This window comes from Equus asinus, chromosome 24 (genome assembly GCF_041296235.1).
Source record: "Equus asinus isolate D_3611 breed Donkey chromosome 24, EquAss-T2T_v2, whole genome shotgun sequence".
NCBI lineage: Eukaryota > Metazoa > Chordata > Mammalia > Perissodactyla > Equidae > Equus > Equus asinus.
Genome location: NC_091813.1, coordinates 21,082,092 through 21,105,855, shown reverse-complemented (window position 1 = coordinate 21,105,855; position 23,764 = coordinate 21,082,092). Strand labels below are relative to the sequence as shown.

Here is a 23,764-nt window from a genome sequence, read left to right as displayed (position 1 = left end):
CCTCTCTGTGCCCCTCTGAAGCTATTCTACATTTTGCACTCACTTCTTTAACTTAAATGTAACTCTCTTTCAGGAAACAAATTTTAAATTTGCTCTCCAACTCATGTACTCATGCACCCCAGTCATGAGTAAAGATAACTTCTAGTTCCCAGCCTCTGTCCAATGAGAGGATCTGCTCCTTACAGAGTCACCCCAGCTTGGGAGGAGATTTGGGAGGAAATGTAACAGACATCTTACAGTTATGATTATGATATGTAATATGAGAAAATCTCAGTACTATTATTTCTAGAATATTTATGTGCATGTGCTGCATCTTATGAATATATCTTACTATTTGAAAAGGACAGATCTTCCTTAAAAATCGGCTGTTACAGGATTCTCTTATCCTTTTAACCCTATCTGAATCAGTGGATTAATCCTTTGAGAGACTGTCTCTGATTCCGACACCTAGTGAACAGTACTGATAGACCTTACAATCCCTATTATGAAAAGAAGGAATGAATGAAAGTCTAGGCTTATTATATAATTGCTTTAACTTTTACCTTAAAAAGTCTTATGCATAACTTTGTATTTTGCATTCCTTTAAATTGATGTCTGCTTAATAAGGCTGAGCCTGGCACAGGCCTTACCACGTGGTCAGTGCCTCCTTTCTAATGGTGCTGATAGTGTGGCATTATGTGGCATAAATATGTAAACAACAGGATTTCTAGTGCCTTTCCTTGACTAAGAGAATGGTTTATAAAAGAGCAGAATATTATGGACTGATTTAAAACTAGAGGGACATATATGTCAGTTCTCCCAAGAAAATAACAGTTCTAATTTATTGCCCATAATTAATTATTTCTAGTGTTTTCTTTCAGTATCAAAAGTATTCTCATGTGGAGAACAAATTATGTGGTCCCACTTACCTGAAACCCATTGCCTCCCACAGATGAGCAGTGTCCATTTCACCCTTACAGTAGATAAAATAAAAGAAGAATGTAACTGTAGAGTGCAGCTCCCTACAAAGCAACAGTGGGATGCCAGCTACTAAAACCTTGGGATTTTGCCCTTAGTCTACCTAGATAACAAACAATAAATGAAAAAAAAGATGCTGTGTGAAACAAATGATTGGACATGACATCGAGTGATTAAGTTAAATTAAATATAGCTCCCTGATGTTAAACAGAATAATCCTTCTTATATAATAATATGACAAATAGAATGTACATAATGTTTTCAAAAATTTAAACACAAATATCACTGTGAAATATAGTTTAGAAAAATAGATATCGTATTAGGACTGTAGAGTTAGAGGTTGACATAATCTTCATTTATAATTTTCTGTAATTCTATTACATTATTCATTGTGGAAAACGAGAAGAAAATCAGAAAAAATGGAATATAATCTACCCAATAGAGACAAAAAACCATATGATATTAGTATTAGAGAACAACTTTCAGTGAGTTATAAGGTGATATTTCTTTTTATCTTAATCACTGTTAAAATTTATATACCATCACATTAGCTGAGATTCACATTGATTTTTCTCAGTTTTGGGGTTTCTGTTTACCTCATCTTACCTGAAAATACATTCCCTTTACAAGGGTTGATATGCATCTATTTACAATTAATTTTGATAATCAATACTTTCATGACTAGGAAGACCAGAAAAGTTTGTTCTTTGTGGGCAAATGTTCTACCCAGAAGGACATTTTGGATATCCTTCCAGCTGACATCTAATGGTATTATGCACCACTTTCATAGAGATGAAAAAAATATATATGAAAAGTAATACTTTGATATTGAACGCAAACAAAAGCTCTGAGAAGAGGAAAGGAGGGAGACTTTAAAATCAGAAATGTTGACTCTGTGTCTCCATCCTGCCATGAAGAAGTGGTGTGAACCTGGCGGAACCCATCACCACCCACGAGGATAGTCAGGAACAAATGTGACCAATACACTTGAAAGTAACTGTAAAGTTTAAAGTCCTATTCACATATTGACTGTAAAGCACATCATTGCTGCAGAAACATAAAGAAAATATAGAGTAAGATGGGTGTAATGGTATTGCCATGCATTTGAATAAAAGCTATGAAAAAATCTACATGGAACAAGAAAAGAGAGAGGAAAAAAATAACTGGGATTCTTCCAGAAAATGCCAAAGTTTTCTTTGGAGTTACAGATCACAATGATGTACACCGGCTACAATTAATCCCTCAATTATAGAAAACTTTAATTCATTCTTTCTTTCTCAGTAAATAAGAATAATATTTAGCACTTCCCTTTCTCTCAGTAATGGCATAATAATTCAATGCTTTAAAATATGTTGAATTGTTTCAAAAATAAGGTGCTAAACATATTTGCTGCCTCAAAAATCTAAGGCAGAACATTCCTGAAGATTCCACCGTGGTTGAAAATGTGGATTATAAATTGAGAGAAAAAATATTTTAAAATGACAAAAAGAATTAAAAAAAGAAAGAACTAGAAAGGCAGGTTGTCTAGTCATTGGAATTAGGCCCTTATTTAAAATCAGATGTGACAGTTTAGATCACTCAACCTCAATGCTAAAGTTGGCAGGCTGCCTATTCCATGAGGCAGAAGTGGAAAAGATAATTCAATGTGGTATTAGACAAAGTGTAAATCTCTAATATTTTTTTTCAAATAGAAAATATTTTCAAATACTAATAAAGTCACTTTTAATGTAGCTTATAGAACTTCAAAGTGCCTCATTTTCAAAATAGGCCTGAAGAAACGAATACCAAGTATAAAGTGCTGTAGTCGTCTCTGTTGATAAAACAGCTCAAGACTCATTGAAAAGAATAAGAGCACTCAATACATTTCTAGAAATTGTCAGTGTTCATATTATTCTAATTATCACTTTGAACCTTAGGAGTTATTAGTCCCATTAAAAAAGTCAACAAACTGAATGGTCCTTCACCAAAACCCACTGCACAACATCAAGCTTCTTTACTGAAGGATTTCACCTAAATCTGTGAAATTAATCCTTGTTCTGGAGCACCGCGTTGGGTGCCTTAAAAGCCTACTTGTTTCCTTGAGTCGTGCCTTGCAATACAGATGAGTTTAGTATTTCAGGAGCAGACACTAGGGGAAGCGGTGAGCCTGCCAATTCTGTAAAAGACACCAGCATGTCGTCACGTCTCACAAAGACCACCTTTGTGGGCTGCATTCTTTTCCCATCAGGCTGTGCTGCCCTGACCTGTGGTGTGTTTTTAGTTTCCAAAGAATGCTGATCCTCTCTAAATGATCTACTGAAAGCTGAGTGTTGAAGCACAAATGAAAAGTGAAAAGTGCCTTTTAGCACACAACATAATTATTTCATGGCCCACTGCAAGTTAGCAAAGGCACGTTTCAGCTTTTAAGATGTAAAAGCCAGATCATGTTGTATCATAATATTTTGTGTGCTTTCTGGAAACAGCTTTAAATCCCCCTTGTTCCTGGGTTAGTGACTGCAGAGAAGGAAGGGAGAACGAAATGATATTTTCATGTGGAATAGCTTTTTAAAGACTGAGTAATAAAAACTCGATTAAAAATGAACAAACATTGAATTCAATAACTGCAATGGCCAGATCCTTTCACAAGGAACTAACTTAACCTCAGGAAATAGTATAAGCAACCATAGCTATTAAATTCACTTTGTACCAAAATTTAATCCAGCCAAGTCTACCATTTAAGTCAACACCGTGAATAGCCATACAGTGTGGACATGTACACGCATACTCATTTTTAATACAACTTTATACACATTCTATATAGTACGTGCTAAGTGGAAGAAAAAATGAATTTATGTGACTTCCAATTCCTGCCAAGATTCCCTCAACAAATTAATCTTTGTGATGGCAGATTAGATGTCATTCTTCTAGAAACATTCTAAGGCTCTATAAATTAATGTCACTGGTCCTAATAATTGAGAATAACTTCTAATTAGAAAAACAATGAGAAAAGATGAAAAAGGATTACATCTTTTACCAGAAAAATCATATTTGTTTGCAGCAAGAGCAACTGTCCTCCATTCTATATGTAGCTCTCCAGAGCTGTAATGGAAAAGATTTTCCCTTTGACTTACCACCACACACTGTATTACAAATAAATTTTAGAATAAGGTAATTTTCTTCTCTTCCCAGATAGCAGATAATAGAAGAGAAAATACTCAGCTCCTTTCCCACTTTCAGTGAATTAAAAAATTTTAATTTTTTAGGAAAATTATAGAAAAATGATACTCTTGTGATTGCCTGTTTTCCCATCTGTGTCTACAACAGCTCCACCAGAACTGGAACATATTGTTTACTGATCACAGAACAATAATTGTTGTCAAGAAACTTCTAGATAAATATTTGAATGAGTCAAGACTTTAGTGAATCTCTCAATAGCCTATTAGCTTTCATCGGTGTAAAGTATGGAGATGACAGTACGATAGAAAGGAGATAATATTTGCAACATTTATGCTGCACAACTCAACTCAGACGTCTACCCTATCCCCACCCCCCAGCCATTTCTCAGTGCTGTTTTTTCTTTACAATCAGGGCTAATAGGTTGGTGAGAAACACTTCCATTGGAAAATTGATGAATAACATCCCCAAATACATTTATTCTGTAGCCCTTTACTAAGCCTCCACCGTACGTGAAGTACTGTGTCTGGAAATATGAATAAAGACTCAAAGATAATATTTGACGCTATTTGACAAATTATCCCTTGCTTATTATAACCCGTGAAAATGTTTAAGGAATAATTATTTATTGATTTTTCTACCATACGTTGGATATCAATTCTCATAACAACTTTATGAATTAAGCGTTATCATCATTTTCCACTTTCAAATGAGGAAACTAAGGCATAGAGGAATTAAGGAACTTGCCCGAAGTCATACAGATAGATCTTCCAGAGCCAAGATTTGGACGAAAGTAGCCTGACTCTGGAGAAGGGCTCTTAACCACTAAATTATGGAGTAAGGGCTTGCTGGCTGGTGATGAGGAAAACCCCACCATGGTATGTGATTTGTGTAAGAAGTATATTTTTAGACTGTAATATAGCTCTTTCTCTTGGCTAGCCAAGAGTTTTATGTAAAATAATCACGTAATTTCTAAACCCCCAAAAGAAATATATCCATTTGATAAAGATGTTTTCTCTGAATTATCAGTTGAACATTATTCATTTACAAGCCTTCAACAAATTGTAGCACTCAGACAAACACAATAATTAGCTTTAATTTCCCTTTGTCAACCTAAAATAAAAGTGGGATAACTGATACCTTGGTGCTGAGAATTTCACTCTGCCTAAAAGCGAGTTTAGCACTTTAGTAACTTGAAAGGGTATTTGATAATTGTCGAGAATCTTAAAATTCTGATGACCTGTGTCTGAAAAGGTTTTATGAATTGAATTTCCTGTTACATGTTTTACAAATAAATTCTGCCTCTTAGATTTTGATGATGCGTATTTCTGTTTGGCCTTAGGCTCCTGGCCCTGAGAAGGAGATGTTAAGATTATGAATACAAAGAGCTCCACAGCTCTCTGTACCTGTAAGTGAGATGACATCTGGTTAAGTGGATTCATTGGTTTAAGAAATGCCTCTCAGTCATGGACTTTCTTTTATGCCCTAACTTGGGCTTTGTTTTCTATCAGAATGCTTTATTGTTCTATATTATTTTGCCCTCTTTTTTTATACGTATTTTGAAGTCTTTTTCACACTGCTGTAAATATTTAAAATGCGTTTTTAATCATTTATCCTTTGGTTTATCAAATATGTATGAAGAGTCTATTGTGTGCTAGTACTGTTTATGGGTTGGAAATATGAAGGTGAATTACATTTTGCATGATTTTTGGATTGTTTACATTGCATAATAATATTCAATTTATACAAAGGAAAGTGTGCAGTATAGATGTATAAGCTATGAAGTTCACAACAAAATGAAAACTTATGAACCTAGCACCCATTCCAAGACGCGGACTACCATCACAATGACCAAAATCTATGTGTTTGTTCCCTATCCCGTCCCCTGTGGTTCCTCTCGAGAGGGAACTACTATTTCAATTTGTCTTTTTCATTCTCTTTCTTTTCTCCTGACTCTTACTATTCTGCTCCATATTTAGTAGTTTTTTCATGAGTGGATATACCTAACTTCCACTCTTCTATAATATTTTGTTCTTCAAAAAGACAATTTCATTTATCCATTTGCTATTGAGGAAACTTTGGGCTATTTTCAGATTTTGCTATTATGAAGAATAATGCAATAGACATTCTTGTATATGTTCCTTGATGCATCTCCTAGAATGTCTTGCACACATACCATAGTGAAATTGCTGTAGATTATAGGAAGATCCATGTTTTCAAGATGACAGCAATTTATATATCAAATTATACTTCCATCAGAACTGCATAAGAGTCTCCATTGACCCAATATTAGAAATTATCAGATAAATTTTTCCCAACTGGTGTGTGCTGCATAATATTATAATGTGATCTTTACTATTTCAGTTTTTAATGAAGTTCAATATCTTTCATATGTATATGGATCATTTCTATTGCCTCTTCTATGAAATATTGTTTCATATCATTTGCTCCCTTCTTTTATGTTTTCCGTTTTAACATAAGCATTAAAGCTTTTCATACATGAAGAAATAATTTTGATGTATGGTAAGAGGTATAAAGCCCACTTCATTTATTTTTTAATGATACACAATAAATAATCTCCATTTATTTACTGATCCATTCATTCTCAAGTGCTCTTCAAAGCCACCTGTCTTATATGTCCCATTTGGGTCTGTTTCTGATAGCTTTATTCCGTTTCACTGATACCTGTCTATTCCCGTACTAATGCCTCATGGCCTCAATTAGCTTCATAACCTCTTCTTATTTTTCTTTTTAGGAGTATCTGTATTGTTATTAGTCCTCAAAAGTCCCATTGGAATTACATTAAATCTATTGATCAATTTGGAGAGAATGACATCTTTATGACATGGAATCATCTTAGCTATGAAGATATTATAATGCCTTTTAATAAAATGTTATATTTTTTAATACATATATGTTTTGTTGTGTTTATTCCTAGATGCCATGTTATTATTTCTTCTTGAATCAGTTTTGGTAAGTAATGTTTTTATAAAAATATAATTTCCAATAAATCAAGCTTTTTAATTACATATTTCGAATCTTTTTAAAGCTTTGTTAGTTTTAATTGAGCCATTAATAATTGTGAGATGTGTGTTACAATCTCCCACTGCAATAGATATTTGCTAATTTCTCTCTAGAATTTATGTACACTTTTGCTTTTTATATTTTGAAGCTTCATTATTTAGTGTATTCATTATCTTTCTGTAAATTGAAATTTTCAATTCCTAATAATGATTGTAATTAGTCTCAGAAGTTGTTTAATAAAAAGACAGATAATATTTTCATCATGAGTATATTACTCAGTCAATGACACCTGAGTAAGTACTGTTGCATGGAAGAACTAGTATTTGGCTTGGATAATATTTTTATTTAGTTGTATTAAATTTTTATATTTAATTTTCCCCAAATGTAGTCATTTGCTTTATTTCCTACCAGAAACATTTAGCAAATAATAAAAATGAAAATAACTTCAGTGTATAGTCCAAAATTTAAAAGATAGATTTTGTATTTATTATTCACTTAAGATCCTAAGTACACAGTACCAAACTGCTCATGTTCCTCAGGCGATGCAATGCTGGTGTCATTGGCTCCTGCATGAATCTGTGGGCTCACCTTTCTCTCTCGATCCCAGGTTTATCTGCTTCTCCCAATAGGCACTAACTTTAGTGAATTTTATGCACATCTTGCAATTTATTTATTCAGTTATTTAGTTTCCAGTTATTTAGTTTCACGTTTGTGTATTCCAGAACAAATAATACATGTTTTGTGTCTGTGGAATTTTTATGAGATATAGCACTGTAAATAATATTCTTTTTCAGATTTTACCTCAACATTCAGTACGCCTGAAATTTACTCAATGTTCTAAGACAATATGTCCTCAATAAAATAATTTTTAAAAATAACAATAAACCTATTATATGTTAATATCTAAAAAAAGTAAAGTCAAAAATCAAAAAATCAACATTCTTTTTTATATTTAGTCATGTTGCTCTTATTCACATAGTTCTTTGATCTCGATTGCTTTGCGGTAGTACATGTTGCAGATTTCCAATACATTAAATATAATTTTCCTTAGTGACACTTACGCTATGTCTAATCCCCTGCCTTCAGAAACTACACAGCTTAGCATAATCTCATTCATGTCTTTTTGGATGCCAGCATGAAAAATTCACGAGGCTATTCACCCACAATAGTATTACTAGATCATACATGTATTTTACATATATATTTCATGTCATACACATATTATATATTTCATATTTCATATATATTATATAAATATTATATACTTCATATTTATATATTCCCATATCTTTACCAGCTCTTAATGCTGTCTGACTTTCTAACTTTTGTCGACATGAAAGACATAAAGTAGTATTTCATTGAATTAATTTGTATTCTTGTGATTGCTAGTTGAGTTGGTTATCTTTCCAATGTACATATTTGCCATTTACGTCTCCTCTTTTGTGAAATGATGTCCATATTCTTTGCGAATACTTATATTAATTTGATGTTTTTTATTTTTAACAAGTTAGCAGAAGTTTTTTCTATGTTTTAGTGGTTAATCTTTTGCAATTGTTAATGATGTAAACATCCCTTGCTAATTTGACAATTCACTTTTTTTTTGTTCTTGCAGATTGTTCTTTCGGGTTCTTTAAGAATCATGATGATATTCTCCTGTATTTTCTTCTATTAGATTTATTATTTTAAACCTTTCACAGTTGTATATTAAATCACTTGGCGTTTTTATTTTAATATATGCATGTGTGATATAGAAATTCTTCATAAATTTTTCCCATTTGGCAATCAACTTTCTCAACATGATCAACTAAATAAGCTACTTTTTAATATAAATTTCTGGTGTTACTTCTGTTATATACTATCTATAGACTCCATATTCTGTTCTAGTTGTCTGTTAGAGTGTTTTCATTCCAATATCACACTTTTAATAACTATGGCTTTAGGGTAGCATATCTTAATATATATAAAATATGTGTTTTCTTTTTTATTTCATATTTTCCACAGAAGGAAGTTCATGTCTTTCCATCCAAGACCATGATAAAGCTCCTTGTATATTCACATTATTCAAATCTTTCATTATATTCTTCTTCTTCTTCTTCTTCTTTTTTTTTTTTTTTGCTGAGGAAGATTTGCCCTGAGCTAACATCTGTTGCCAATCTTCCTCTTTTTGTTTGAGAGTCAGCACCATAGCATGGCCACTGACAAACAAGTGGTCTAGGTCCATGTCCAGGAACTGAACCTGGGCCACCAAAGCAGAGTGTGTTGGACTTAACCACTAGGATACTGAGGATGGCCCTTATTATATTCTTTAACAGAGTTTTTAAATGCTTCCCATTATATTAATTTCTTGGTAATTTCTAAGCACTAAATACTTAATAGACTTATTTTTGACTATTGCAATAGTTATCTTACTTTCTGTTACTTACTAATTGATTATTGCTAGTGTAAAGGAAAATTCTTTCTCTCTTTTATAAATGTTGATTGTATTTTGCTAACTTTACCAATTATTTTATTTATTTTAATAGTTTGTTCATTTTCCTTGGTTTTCAATGTAAATGACCATATCACCTCCAAAATTAGAAGTGAAATATACAACAGACATAAATAAGGCAATTAGTTGTTTAGAAAATTTATGATGGGGGTTGCCCATGGTCAGTAAGGAGGAATTCTGAAAAAAAAGTTTAAACAAACAAAAGTAACAGAGATAATATGAGGGTTGGGGTAGGGTTTGGGATTTTATAATACCAAGGTTATTACAATATCCTAGAGTTTTCTTTGTATATTCTTTTTTGCTCACTTCATGACAGCAATTAAACATCACCATACTACCAGTGAATTTTTGCACTGGTTGTTTACTGTTCCAGTCAACGATGATCTTGATACTTAATGCATTAGTCCCTAGTGAAGATGATAAAGCTCTTCAGTGAAAATATCCTTACACATGTGCAAAAACTTAAGTTATGATAACTTGTCTATCATTTTCTAACACCCATGGGAAAACACTCCCAAAACCTAATTCCATGTGGACAATTCTAATGACCATTTTTCAATCTTCCATTTATTCTTGGAACTTACTTTACAAACATAGATTAGTCCCTTTCTAAGGATGAATTGGACATCTTCCAAAAATAAGGTTTTTCTCTTCTCTGTGAAAGGAAAATCAATAATGTAGATAACGTATGTTTGAATCATCTCATATAAAATCAAATACTCTGAGAAAGCTAATCAGGGAGAAAATATATTTTTAACAAAAAGAAAATCACAATTTTCAATAATTGGAGCTTTGTGAAAAATAGCCAATTGGCTAACTTCTTTCTTTGCTTATGGTGTCCTTAATGGTAAGACAGTCCCACTCTTGCAAAAGTTGATATAAAACAATGATCGTGTTTGGAATAAGCACAAGACAGAGCAATACACTCTAAATTTAAAATAGAAAAAGAATATGTTACTATTCTGAACTAATTTTCAATTATAAATGAAATTAAATAATGTTATTAGGTCAATTTGACAAGATATTTTTTAGTATTTGTGTAATAAATTTTCAGCTAGGTCCCAGACATCTATTTCTAATCATAATATCAAATTAATGCCATATTAAATATAATATTTCTGAATCAATTTTAATTCATTTGAGTTTGTTTAGAATTGAAAAGCAAGTATCAGGATATACAGTTTCTAGCAAAACTGTTTATCCATCACATTCAACTCAAATTCACTATTCATAACAACATTCAACCATTTATATATTCAATAAATATTCACTGAGCTACTGTAAATGGTCATTGTCCTAGGCAAAGGAGATATAATATTAAGAAAAGATTCACCACATTTCGAATGGAGATTACAATCTAGTGAGAGAGGCGTATAGTAAAATAACAATTAATTTTACAAGCAACTAAAGAAGAAATTTCAGTAAAATATGATGAGAATTATGAGAAGAAAATGCAGTGTGCAATGGAAGCACATTGAAGAGACTCCTACTTGAATCTGAAAGGGAGGCTTAAGGGGAAGCCATAGGAAGTCTTTTAGAGGAATTGACATACAAAGACTAAGACAGATGTTTGATTTAGAGTTAGGCCAGTGAATAGGAGGAAGGGAGAGAGAGAGTGAAAAATATTCTGGGCATACATGGGGACCGCCTGTTGGAAGACATGGCAGTGAGACAGAGCCTGGCACAGCTGGAGAGCTGAATGAATTCCTATGGCTACAGCTTGGCAGGAGGGAGGGGATTGCCTAGAGAACAGTATAAAGAGGAAGCCACTGGTCAAGTGCTGAAAGGTCTCATAAATCCTGTGAGTACACTTGCAATCTTAGGCAGCCTAGGGAATTGGAAACAGGAAAGTGTCATGGCCATATTTTGATTTCAGAAAGATCATGCTGGCAGCATTAAATGAGTGAATCAGAGAAAGCCAAAAAGGGTGGCAGGGGATTTGATAAGAGACTATTTTAATAATCATAGTCTAGGAGGTACAGTCAACAGAACTCCATGACCAATTAAATATAGGGGGTGAGATAGAAGGAAAAGTCAAAAATAGCCCTCAGATTCCTGGTCTTAGAACTGGGTGAAATATGATGCCATTTAATGAAGTGAAGAACACAGAGGAGGAGGAGTTAGGAAGGTTAATTTTGGATGGTCAAGTTTAATGTATCTGGAAGACGGCCATGTGAAGATTTCCACTAGGAAGCCACAGCCTAGAACTTGGGAGAGAGAGCTACGCAGAAAATAGGACACTGTGAGTCATCCATATATATTTGACAATTGAAGATACGTGAGAAGTTAAGATACCCTAGGGACTGGAATGAGAAAAGAAACTAAGGCAGTCTTGATAGTATTGCAGTGTTTAAAAATGTAGTAATGTACTAAGAACTCGAATTCATATCAAATGGTAACATTTCCTGAGAAACAGTGAGCTTTATTAAAATGAGTTACCAATATAAGACAAAAATAATGAATGAGCATGGTACTTACATATATTTACACTCTGAAAATCTTTCTGTATATATTGAAAAAACTGTCCAAAGTGTTATATAAACAGCTCATGACTTGACTTCTGTTTCAAGATCTTAAAAACAAAATCATTGAAGACAAACTTTTCCATATCATGTTCTTACTTTCAAGCAAAACAATTTACCGAGCAGAGTAGTATCTCTCAGATTTATTTACATTTGCTACAATTTTACCAATATTAAATTTGCTAAACAAAGCAGAGTTGTTAAATATATACATGACCATGTTAAAAAAGAGGGGTTGATTTTCTTATGTTTAGATTATCCTTTTATAGTTGTTTCCTAATTAAACTAATTTGGTAAATAATAATTATAATCAATTGGTATAAACCTAATTTACAAGTAAAAGTGTAAAACGAATCCTAAGGTTTGAAGCAAAAAGTAGTTTAGACATTTAGCTTTGGGAAAGAAACTTACTCAGATAATTGACCCTCTGAGATACACTTTAACACATATCCATAAGCCTGAAATGGATTTACTTGTCTGTAATGAGCATTCCTAACAGTAATCCATCCTGAAAATCATTAAGGGACAATTCAGTAGTGAGCCTGTAATACCTCCCTTTATAGCCTCAGGATGGAATCAACCTAAATTAAAATCAATGAAAAACCTGTAAACTTGTGTATTTTAATCTGTTCTGAAAGCAAATATAAATAAATATATATGTATATCTTTGAGGGGCTTTGAAAAAACAGACATGTTCAGTGGCAAATGAAGGAGCCCCATAAATTGTAACTTACTATGTGCCTGGTAAGACAATTATTATTTAAATCATTATTAAATATTTTAATATAAAGAAACAATATATTATTTTGCATAATTTTCATTATATCCTATATTTTCCTCTGTCAATTATTTTCCTATTCTATCTCCTAGGGATAAATATGAGATGAGTTATAATTAAATTTTTTGACCTTCTCCTCAAGAACTTCCTCTATGATTTAAATACCTAACATTTTGTCAACATGGGAAAACAGTTGTTCAACAAATATTAATTTACTTATTCCTTTCCTACTTTGGGTTAGTCATGCAAATAAATACAAAAGGCTTAACAAACTAATTATGCTTCAAGGTTTAAGTCATGGGATTTTGATTCCTTGCCTTAATAAAAACAGTATGTTGGGGGCCGGCCCTGTGGCCGAGTGGTTAAGTTCGCGAGCTCTGCTTGGGCGGCCCAGGGTTTCGCCGGTTGGGATCCTGGGTGTGGACATGGCACCGCTCATCAAGCCATGCTGAGGCAGCATCCCACATGCCACAACTGGAAGGACCCATAAATAAAAATACACAACTATGTCCTGGGGGGCTTTGGGGAGAAAAAGGAAAAATAAAATCTTTAAAAAATAAAAAACAAAAAAATCCCCACAGTATGTTGCCAAAAGATAAGCTGAAAGAAATAAATGACAATAAGTTTCTGAGAAGGCACTGGGAGCCTTAAGGTGAATCTGAAGACAAAATGTATCTGGCAGTTTCCAATCCCAGAGAGCTACTTCCACCTATTATTAAAACCCTCAGAGACAGACCATATTTATATTCTTAATTAATACCCTTGTGTTTTCCCCATTGCTGTCTGTACAGCAAAGCTTTGGGGACTGGTCTGTTCCCTGGCAGGAATGTGGCCTTTTGAGGAAAGTCAACTTCGGCATGCTCTGAAGGCGCTGCAAAGGTCAAGTTCACAGGGGACACATTGCCAACCGAATCAAAGGCTTTAAGAGAAACTTAGCCCTGATATTGACTCTGCCAATACTTTCCACCATCCCTACCTCACTGAGGGCATTGATTCTCCACAGATTCTGCACTGTTGGTCTAAATAAAGAGCAGATCTGGGGAAGGAGCTGTGGACCATCCCATCCCAACAGCCGAATAAGACTTTCATCCCATGAGGGGATAAAGCCAGCCTGTGTAGATTCATATAACCTAACATGTGTGCTATGTTCTGCCTACTCAGAAAGGAATTATCAAAGAGGTAGGATCTATTTCATGTTTAGTAAATATGAATACATGATTAATCTGAAGTTTAAATTATATTCTCTAAGAGTAGTATGGTTTGGTGGATTCCTTGCTTGTGTCAAGCTACATATAATACCAAATTTAATGTCAGTATGTCAACACATAGCTAAAATATTTCCACGATAGTTATAAGGAAACCCCCTAGAAATGACATATTGATTCAAAAAAAGTGCTTTTTCACTACAATTTGGCCATAATAACCAGCATTTTGGGGAACATCACAACATGTTTTTTCACTATATTTTATCCCATACTACCACAACTTCCAAATATAAGTACCAAGTATTTTTTTTGAATTGAGGAAAGGGCAGGAATTACTTTCTGCTATAGTATAAAATTTTTGACAATTTTACACAAAAATAGACTAAAAAACAAAGAAACGGTCTGGCACCTGTAATGAGATCTATCAATAAATTGTGCCCTCTCTCTTCCCAATAGTTCATTCACTCTATATTTTGGCAATGAGCCCAATATTGTGTTCAACGTCTGGGGCTTAGAAGTGGGTTGTAAACCCTTATTAACTCTCCAGGAGCATGATATTGAATCAAATGTTTCATCTGTGTGATGTTTCTCCAACTTTATTTAGCAGTATGTGGTGCATGACAAAGAAGGATAAAATTTGCCTCAGTGTGAGAGAAACTGTCTTTCTGAGCCTATTAGACCTGACCTTTCACTTCCATCTTTTCTTTGATCTCTTTGCTTTTGGCAGAAGAAACAGTCTCCCTGGGGAATAGAAGTTAGGTTTCTTTTGCTTAGGATTTGATACTTATCTAGTTCAGAAGACTTAGGGGAGACTAAGTAAGAGCACTTAGATTCATAATTTGGTCTAATAGTATCAGAATATAAATAGAAAAAGACACATTTAGACATCTTTTAGAATTAAGTATTTTATAAATTTTATTAAATATAAAACTACTATTTACCATGAATGAAATTCAAAGGCATGACAAAAACATAAAAAAATTATCATAATGACATATTGGGTAATTTATAGATTTCAGGAGATCAAAAATATACACACATATTTAAGTATGTATTAAATACTTAGCATTTCATCCATAGAAACAATAATTGCTAAATAACTACTTCGTTCTTTCCTCTCTGTAATTTTTGTGATCTGATTATTTTTAAACTGATGGATATTCCTAATTTTGTATTTAGACTAGTTAAATATTTATACACGTTGCAGTTGTTGAGTAGCAGTAGTTCTTGTTCCAAGTTACTCTGGTGGTTCCAAATTTTGTTTCCAAAAATGTGTTAGTGAACATTAGTACTCAATGTATTGTAAAATCGATTAATTAATTCTTATATTTTTTAAAACCACTTTCTTAAAGTGAGCTTACTTGAATTATGAATTCTATCTATGCTTTTGATCCTGTGCTTTATATTTTAAAAGCTCTTACCCAGAAGACTATGGGACATTTTATAGATCACAGAATTACTTTCTATAGAAATTTATAATGCCTAGAAAATAGAGGGTTTTAAATTAGAAAGTTGAAAATGTAATTCCAGCCCTGTTATTTAGTAGCTAAATGCTGTTGGGAAATGTTCTTGACCTGTTTAAGCTTGTTTCCTTACCTGTTAAAGGGGTTGTAGAGAGTAAAGGAGCAATATGAGATACTGAGATTATCTTCACAACATTAATTCTGCCTCTTCCTAAATGTGGTCACCATGCCCTGAGGGATGGTAATCTCATTTCTCTATCAGAGTTACTGCTTTCGATAACCTCATCCTAAACTAATCTGCTTATGGTTCTCCTCTGACCACAGAAATTGGTTCAGGTGATTCAATTCAGGCCAAATAGATACGGGTTGAAATTTTCTGGAAACTCTGAATGAAAAAAAAATGGCAGGGTCCAGCTTTCTCTTTGTGTTCTTCTTCTACATTGCTGTGGTATGCAGATATGAAGCCTGGAAGTGCTCAACCATTTTGTCACCATGAAATGTCAGTTTTAGGTTAACATTGACACTAAGGCAGGTAGAGAGACAAAGAAAAACCAGGTCTTTGGTGTCATCATTTGAGTCACAAAATCAAACCAACCCCAAAGTCTGCCCTAATTCCTATATTTTTAAAGTGTACTTGAAGAGGTTTTTTGGTTTGTTTTTTGGTTTTTGATGCGGTTAATATTTTTGCCACTGTTTTCCCACTTTCAACAGAAAGAGTAATAACTGGTAAAAGAGTCTACACTATAATGCTTTTTACTTATTTTCCAAGTTTTCTATAGGCAATATGTTTCATTTTGTATTCTGAAAGAAAAAGGTGGTTTGTATTTTTTTAATACTCTCTTTGTTGTGTGTACCCCTCCAGACCCTCTCTTTACTTTCCGCCATCTTAGTCTCTGTCCTAGAAGATCCACCTTTGTGGATCAAATTAAAAGGTTGACCATATCCCCTGGCTTCTGTTGGGCAGGAAGGCCAGCAGGAGATTGAAGGGAGGGAGGACAAGGAGGTCAGGGCATTTTTGCTTTTGGCTTTCCATCTGAGCACTTGGATTGCCCTGAATGGATCCTTCCACTGAAGGCCACTGTTGAGTTTATGTAATTACCTTCTTCAGAGACAGAAGAACTCCTGCCTCTTTGACCTGGGAGTGGTAAGACCTTAGATGCAATTGCACTGGGTTACTGTACTCCTTCTGTTTTACAAACTTCACATATTTGTAAATAAATCCTCTGTGAGTACTCTTCAAATTATCTCACTTTGAGTGCATCATCTATTTCTGATTAGAACCCTGACTGATAGAAGGTGTGACTCAAATCAGATAAAACTGTATTTATCAAACTGTTTTGTGGCCTCTCCTATTTAAGAGCACAGCCTTTAGAGTGGAGGTCTTTCCCAATTATGAATTGTCCTCTCAAAGCACCCACAGTAGGATGGAAAATGTGAATTCAGGGCTTTCAGGTAGAGTTTCAACTAGTTACTACTTGAAAGCTTTTCAAGAAATTTTGTAAATTGTTATTATGAAATTTGGTAAAATTCTTTGTCTAATAATAATACAGTTCTTTTTCATTACAGAGAGAAGCTGTTAGGATCCGCAGCAAACTACCACCAGATTAGGTTTATTTTATGTCTTTTCATCAAGTTTGATAGTCCTACTCAGCTGTCCTCATATCGAATATATACCAAAAATTGGCCATTTTAGCTACTCAATATGTGCTCAATAACAATGGAACATATTTTTTGGGCCACATATTATGTGAACTATGTCATTGTGGGAAATCCTTGGACATGAGCCACTTTATATCAAGGCTTTCAAAGATGCAAAAGGAATTATCTCATGCTATGAAGGTTTCAATAATGGCTTAAAATTGTAACAGGTTGATACAACCCTGGATCTCATGCAGTAAAAATCGAAAACCTAAAACGGCATTCCCCCTTCTAAATGGAGCAGTTACTTCTAGTCCCTTAAGGTTCTTGGTACATGAGTTCTATTACAACCTGATCTTGAATGCACATAACTTCGTGTGGCACTCCAGAAATAACATAAATACCTCAACGCCCTGTGGTTTTTTGGGGTGTGAGGGGGGAAGAGGGCGTTAGTTTTATATACTACTTGTTGCTTTAGGCTTAAAATGACTGCTAACGACTACTGATTTGAATAGACAGTGATGTCTTAAACAAAGATTATTTTTCTTTATATTATAAACCTCCTTGGTAAAGCATTTCTTTTGTCTGTCTTGTAAGTAATTACAAGCTACTGTCAGATGCTTCTGTTTCAGATTTATCAGGTTGTGTATGCACACACACAGATTTCATGTTGTTATAACTGTGATGATCACTTGTCCAAAATTTTCTAACTTCAGATGACTAATACGGCACTCAAGATGTGGTTTTCATTTTGAGATTTAGATCATAGCCAGCATCAGAGTTTAACCTTGATTCTTATCCAAAGTATTCTGTCTTCTTTGAATTGTAAATAAGGCAAAATAATAAAAATAAGAATAGGTATGGTGAGGGGGAGAAAGGAAGAAAGGAAATTGGAAAAGTTTCTCAGTTCTTCTGATGTAAATCATTAGAGGGAATTTGTAGAGGAAAAACTACTAGAAAAAGTCATCTACTATCCTTACTATTTGAAAACCTTCACCCCTATTCCTGTGACTAGGTTCATTTCTTCCCCTCATATCTCTTCTACCATCTTAGATTTCTCCAAGGATGCAGAAACTATGCCGGGAAGCTATCATGGCAAGAACTTCCACAAAGGGGTCAAAAGTAGTGTGAGTGGTCTGGTCCTCTCTTCTGTGTGCACAGTTACAGTCGAGTTATTTTTTAGTGTAATTGAATTTTCCTTAAATATTAATTATCAAGGGACTCAAGTGTGTCAAATTTCATAGTAAAAGGTTTGGTATAATGTGAAGGCTTAGTAAATATTAGTTTCAAAATTCTCAAAAGGCATTTTTAACATCATTTAGTTTAAATTACATTTTTTTACAAAGCAAATGGGGATTGGGTCTTAAAAAGTTATGTTATTCACCTAAAATTCTCCATAAGATGTATTGTGAGCCATTTTTAAAAAAATTAACCTTCATATTATATAAATGATTTAGTCATTTAATTTATAATAGTGTAGTTTATAAATCAAGTGTATAAATTAAATCAATATATTTAGAGTCTAGATCAAAGCTGTCTACCCAATGGTATTAAATATTTTATAACACTTGATGTTAAATATTTTAAATATATTGCCAAAAGGAATTTCAATCAGGAAAATTTTAAAGGTGCATGATATAATAATTTAGGTATATTTATAAATATTTTCACTTTCATATAATGGAAGTTAATCATAAGTACAGGTACAGCTTTTAAGAACTTTCTGTGTATGTTTTCCTCTATTTGTACTGAGATGGTATTTAGGCCCAAGAAAACATCAGTGATTGACATTTTTTATAGTTTAAATTAAAATTACCCATGCTAAGTACCAAAAACAAAACAAAATACTGATCCAAAGAAGATGTTTGTCAAACTCAATTTTACAAACCTTTAATAAATCTCTTATTAAATCTCTTTAAACACATCTGGAGATGAAACACTTAGAGATCACATATAGTAGCACTTTGTTGGATAGTAACTCTTTTTTAAAAAGTTTGGGTAAGGATTATAAGAGCTTCACCATAATAATTAAAATAAATATATGCAGAAATTAAATAAGCAATCACAAACTTAATATTTTTTTCTTGATTTAATTTTAATTTCTTGATTTAAACTAACTGAATTTACCTTCAATTGTCAGCCATTTTCGTAGCCTGTAAAAGCTTAAAAAGCAATACTAATAGCAAAAAAAAACTATGGACATTTGTTGTTTAACTCATGAAATTTTCTAGCCTGGAATATTTCCCACTTTATTCATTGTCGCGAAGAGGAGAGAAGAAGGGTTTTTTCTACTTTGTCTCTCTTGCTGTCTCTCTAAAGATTCCAGATGTTCAGTCTGAAATCAGTGGATACTTTGTTTAAACATACGATCATGAGTAAATAAGTAGATATTATTAACTACAAACTGATAAAAATGGCACTTTATAATATATTCAATAAATCATAGAAAGGTTTTAAAGTGAACTTCAAGTCTATAAAGATGGAGCGTCTGAAGTCAAGATTCTAAAGGGTCAGATATTGGTGTTGATAACATTTAAAACTGTGAAGGACAAGCTTGCACATTTAAGGAAAGAATGACTTTGAAAGTTTGCATTGTAGGCTGTAATGCAATGTCTTTCTAAAACATGTTTAAAAGATCTATGTTGTTCACCCTTTACCCACTTTCCAAAAAATGTCTGCTAAATATTCCCTCTGCAATATTTCAACATGTGCTAAAACCACCTGTGACTATAAAGCTCTATACTGCATAAGCCTTCCATTCTTGGACATCGTCTATTTTAGAATATCCTTCTTTATCTTCGCCTCCCTGTCATTGTGATTCATTGTCTATTTCACAGCACTCTTCAAAAAATGGAACAAACCAAATCATTCTGTCTCTATATTTTCTTCCAGCCTAACAATTTTCAATTTCTTTCAACATGTTTCAAATGGTGCTTTTTTGAGTCCCTGAATCCTCCATGTACCTGCTCCTGGAAAAGATCCTCATGTCAAAGTTTGCATCAAAATGTGTTACCCCAACTGTAGGCGTGACCTAACTCGACAAGAACGAGGTCATCATTTTGCTTTGGAAAACATTTGGTTATATACAACAAACACTATTGCAGGCTGAGCAGTGGCGTGTTACCATTCTAGGCATTATGGGAAGAGAAACACAGTTTGCAAATTACCAATTATTTTTAAAACTCAGAATGATACAAAAGATAGAGAGGGGCCGGCTCCGTGGCCGAGTGGTTAAGTTCGCGCGCTCCGCTGCAGCGGCCCAGGACATGGCACCGCTCGTCAGGCCACGTTGAGGCGGCATCCCACATCCCACAACTAGAAGGACATGCACTAAGATGTACAATTGTGTACGAGGGCGTTTGGGGAGATAAAGCAGAAAAAAGAAAAAAAGCTAGAGAGGCACAAATAACATGCATTAATCAGATAGGAGAAAGCTAGCTTTTATTTTTTTTCTTCAAGACTTTGTTTTTTAGAGCAGTTTTAGGTTCACAGCAGAACTGAGAGGAAAGTACAGAGATTTCCCATAAACTGCCTGCCCCCCCCCATTTGTATACTCTCCCTCACCATCAACATCCCCCCGCTAGAGTGGTACATTTATTACAATTGATGAACCTACATTGATACATCATAAGTATCCAAAGGCCACAGTTTACACTATGATTATTCTTAGTGTTGTGTATTCTATGAGTTTGGAGAAATGTATAATGACATATATCTGTCATTATAGCATCAAGAGTATTTTCACAGGCCTAAAAATCCTTTGTGCTCCACCTATTCGTCCCTCCCATCTCCCCACCCCTGACAACCACTGAGCCTTTTACCATCTCCCTAGTTTTGCCTTTCCCAGAACGTTATAAGTTGGAATCACACAGTATGCAATCTTTTCAGATTGGCTTCTTTCACTTAGTCATATGCATTTGAGGTTCCTCCAGGTCTTATCATGGCTCAACAGCTCATTTTTTTCCCAGCACTGAATAGTTTTCCATTGTCTGGTGTTCCACAGTTTATCCATTCACCTGCTGAAGGACATCTTGGTTGCTTCCAAGTTTTGACAATTATGAATAAAGCTGCTATAAACATCCACATGCAGGTTTTTTGTGTGGACGTAAGTTTTCAACTCTTTTTACTAAATACCAAGGAGCACAGTTGCTGGATCATAAGATAAGAGTATGCTTAATTTTGTAAGAAAGTGCCAAACTGTTCCAAAATGGCTATACCATTTTGCATTCCCACCAGCTTTGAATGAGATATCCTGTTGTTCCATATCCTCGCCAGCATTTCGTGTTGTCAGTGTTCTCAATTTTGACCATTCTAATTGTTGTGTAGTGGTATCTCATTTTTATTTTAATTCTATTTCTTTTATGATATATAATATGGAGCATATTTTCATATGGTTGCTTCCATCTGTATGTCTTCATTGGTGAGGTGTCTGTTAAAGTCTATGGCCCATTTTTTAGTTGAGCTGTTTTCCTATTGTTGAGTTTTAAGATCTTTTTTTAATACGTTGAATAACAGTCCTTTATCAGATGTGTCTTTTGCAAACATTTTCTTTCAGTCTGTGGCCGGTCTTCCCGTTCTCTTGACATTGTCTTTCACAGAGCAAAAGAGAGCTAGCTTTTGAGTAAGCCCTTGAAAAATGGGAAATGTTTTAAAGCAGAGCTGGAGAAAAATATGCTTTCTGGCTGAGTGATTAGCAAAAGGAAAGAAAATAGAATGAAAAGTTATTACCTGTTCCGAAATTGGGGGAGTGGTGGTGTTAACTTAGGATGACTGCTGATATGTAGAAAATAATGAGACTATAAAGACAATTTAATTCAAATTGTGAAGATTCCTGAGTGACACGATGAGAAGTGTGCACAGTTAAGCAGTGAGAGCTGGATTTTTGAGGTGAAGAGTAATCTGGGTTTTGACTAGTGTGATACATGATTCACTTATACTAAATTTACTGTTAACACATTTGTAACTAAATGTTGTTTTTCCAATTCCTTATTTGTATGATTGCATATAGAACCTAGATCAGGAGAGCACCACAATCCTGATAAGTTCCATCTTTTCAAGGAAACCCATCACTACAACCTGGCTGGAACATGGGTACCCTAAAACTAATGCTGGAAGCTCTTTCCCATATTTGAAGCAGTCATGTACTTGGTAAGCTACTGTCCTAAAAGTGTACATAATTGTTTTCCTCATAATTCTTTTACATTAAAAACAAAAACAATAGCCTTATTCCTTCTTTGCAGGCCACATATCAGAAGAGACCACTGCTACACCCAGCTGAAGGAAGCAATGACTGGGGATTGAAGCCAAGCCCTCCTACTGCGTAAGCTCTTGTTATTTGCACTCTGTGAACCTCTTGGTCTTTATTTGTAAAATAGGTGGGGATGATAGGAGCAAACAGATAATACTACTTTGAGAATCATAAACGATAATGTATATTTTCATAGGTCATATTGGCATAAGATAGGCACTCAATACACAATGCCTTTTATGTCCATATCTTTTTTACGTCCATTATTAGTGTTAGTAATAATTTTATTTCCTTTTAAAATATTCTTACTGAATATTATTAACTTACACTCAAAGAACATAGCAGTTGAAATCGCACTTTCATATTAAATAATATATTTGATCTTCTCAACACATTGTTTGAAAGATAGGACATTAATTGTCTTTTGACTAAGAAAGAAACTTTTGCTGATGAATATAGGGATATTGATTCCAAGTCTTAGGACTCATTGCCTTCTGAGAGGATCATTGACTACCAAGACTTTACTTCTCTTGAGTGCTTGGTTTATTTGAAATAAAACCAACATCACCATATTTGAATCTCACAGACAACATGATATTTTCCTTTTTGAGTTTTTCTCAGTTGATCAGTAAATCAGAGGTCACAGGGATATTATCTACTCCTAAAGCTTAAGCTCATACCTGTTAGACATCATTAATATTTCTATTCTTCTCTAGAAAAATTTTTAAAGTTTTTTTGAATAAGAAATGTATTTGGAAGCAGAATGGCATGAAAGTAAAGTTTATTTGTTTTGTTTTTTTTAATGTGAACCATTTATTCCCAACTTTCAAAAGTCAAAGATGTTTGATATTTTTTTCTTTCTTTTATCCCTACCAGAAATGACACTTTCCTGTATGAGAAAAGGAAGAGAACATATTTAGAAGTGTCTCTGTCAATCATTGGTTTTATATGTCAAGTTGCCATAGGAACTCATCTATTAGGTCTGCTGTTAGAATCACAAGTCTGAGAAGACACAGTTGTGTTCAATATTAGGTTAACCTTGCATTGGTACTAAGCTGGAAACCAAAATTTTTTTCTAGTAATGATATAGCCTTTTCATTTCATCACTCTTTTCCGGAGCCCCCCTTTTACCTAGTGATTCTAAATGTAAAAAATTGAGTCAAGATGGCCCATAGTCTCCTGTTTGGAGATAATATTCTTGCTGCATCTTTATTCACTACTTCAAATCTTTACCCAAACTTTGACAAGACTAAACTATAAGATTTTTCCTTTGATCTTTCATGTACAT

General features: G+C 33.8%; 1 long non-coding RNA gene across 1 annotated transcript; it reads left to right on the top strand.

Annotated features, from left to right (window-relative positions):
• Positions 1-11,728: 11,728 nt before the first annotated feature.
• On the top strand, positions 11,729-22,552 carry LOC139041850 (uncharacterized). Its single transcript, XR_011497866.1, has 3 exons — positions 11,729-11,864; positions 22,237-22,376; positions 22,469-22,552. It is a non-coding gene; the product is annotated as an uncharacterized lncRNA (long non-coding RNA).
• The last annotated feature ends 1,212 nt before the right edge of the window (positions 22,553-23,764 follow it).